The 1920-nt window shown below is 35.3% G+C and overlaps 1 protein-coding gene across 1 annotated transcript in view; it reads left to right on the top strand.

Moving 5' to 3' along the window:
* The window catches only part of LOC106459040 (MOB kinase activator-like 2), a 52971-nt gene that overhangs the window by 14186 nt on the left and 36865 nt on the right, over nucleotides 1–1920 (top strand). The gene's annotated exons all lie outside the window — the stretch shown is intronic.

Raw genomic sequence — 1920 nt, 5'->3', positions numbered from 1 at the left:
GTAAACTGTTACTGAATCATTTTATTAGTAGTACTCGAAGTCAGCGACTGTGACATGGGGATAAGTTTAATTTTCTAAAAAAAAATGTTTTAGTTCGTCTCAACAAAGAGAAAAACCTGCTTTTATAAAATAAAATTATTTTTTTGTTTCCAAATATATATATATATATATATATATATGTACGTTAAAGGTGTTTTATTCCACTGAGACCCCCCCCCCCCCACTCCTCGGTGGATCAGCAACAAGTCTGAGAGGATTATAACGCATAGCCTGTGGTGGTAAATGCATTGTACGTTAAAAACACGAATTAACGAAAACAGATGTGTTATATATGAGAGAGAAAACGGCAAAATTTTAATAACATAATATAACAGTGCTTTCTTCACTTCTTTAACAACTTTATAGTGAATTTAATTTTTTAAAAATTTGGATAATTTTATGATCAAAATTTCAGTTTTTAAAACAGTTTATTACTCCAAATGTTATTTCTGCTCTGCTGTTTCGACCCCTCCTTCACACGCACACTCTTTTTTAAATTTTTTTTCCCCACCTACATGCAAAAGTTTTCATCTTCCAAAATTTTGATGGCAAAAGTATTAAAAAAATTGAAAATGTTCTACAATAAAAAAACGCTCCCTCTTTATATTTATTCCAGGGCTTTAACATTCTTTAATATGTTCAGTAACATCTCTGTGGTGAAGAGTAAAACTTCTGTGATGGGTGGGTGTCACCATCGGTCGTTTTCTTGTAATTTAATATAATGTGACGTAATAGTCATATTGTTTGCATCGACTGTGTTGGGGATATAAAAACATCCCGGATGCAGTTTACCAAAGTGAGAGCCAAGATATGGTACTCGAAGGTCAATATCCAATAGTTTCCATCAAAGAATATCTGATAAGGTCACGTTTTTGTCCTGTTTACAGAAGAGCCTTTCTTTTCAACCCGTCTGACTACTGAACTAGTGGAGTTAATATCACGTGATGGAGTGGCTCTCTCCTCAAGTAGATTGGCATAGAATAGTTCACATTATCTTGACAGAAGTTCATGTTTGTCTTTCATTTTCTCGAAACTGTTGGTATTACGTGTAATTACACTTCACTCTGTAGCCAGCTAAACCATGCAATTCAACCAACACAGCAAACGGTAGCAGTGACATCGTTTGAGGCACACGATGATAAACTGTCTTTTAAATATTGTTTTTGACTGGTATATATATATTACAGGAAACAGACATCACAACAGTAATTATGGCGTATTAAAGCAATTTTGTATGGCTACTAGATTTTGCATAGAGCCCCGTAGCGGTTAACATACTCGTTATTTTTGGTATACTTAGACGTATATTTTATTCCAATCGTAGTGTTAATTGCGTTCTGTACTTTTGGGCCGTTCGTGAGTTATAGCACTTACAGGGAACGTCTTTCCCCATTGATAAAATAAATATAAATTTTGTCCACATTGTTAACCAAACCATGCCTATTGGGGGGGGGGGGCGTTTCGAGAGTGATACTTCACTGCTTGACTTAGTAAGTGGAGGTATGTATATAAATAATAAACCTGGACTCGTATTGATTTTCCCCGTGCCCAAGTACTATCACCATCAGTCATTGATAAGGATGTTTTTCAGTTTGGGTTTATGCGAAGTTATTTCTTTAATAAATCTTAATTTAGATGTAATTACTGAATGATCAGTAAGATGATTTGTATCTATGTGCCAGTATAATGTACCATTCTTTCATTATTTTTATGATGCTTCCCTTGTTGAGAAGTTCCAATTTAGCTAAAGCCTGCAACCTTTGATTGAGTGACGAATAATGTTTTACTCTTCATGTAGATTCACTCGCAACGGTCTTTCCGGTGGGACAGCGGTAAGTCTACGGATTTATAAGTGGTTAGGGCGCTCGACTCGCAACCTGC

Source organism: Limulus polyphemus, unplaced genomic scaffold, assembly GCF_000517525.1.
Source record: "Limulus polyphemus unplaced genomic scaffold, Limulus_polyphemus-2.1.2 Scaffold551, whole genome shotgun sequence".
In the NCBI taxonomy this organism is placed as follows: Eukaryota; Metazoa; Arthropoda; class Merostomata; order Xiphosura; family Limulidae; genus Limulus; species Limulus polyphemus.
The sequence above is the reverse complement of the archived record's forward strand: the minus strand, read 5'-3'. Positions and strand labels throughout refer to the sequence as shown.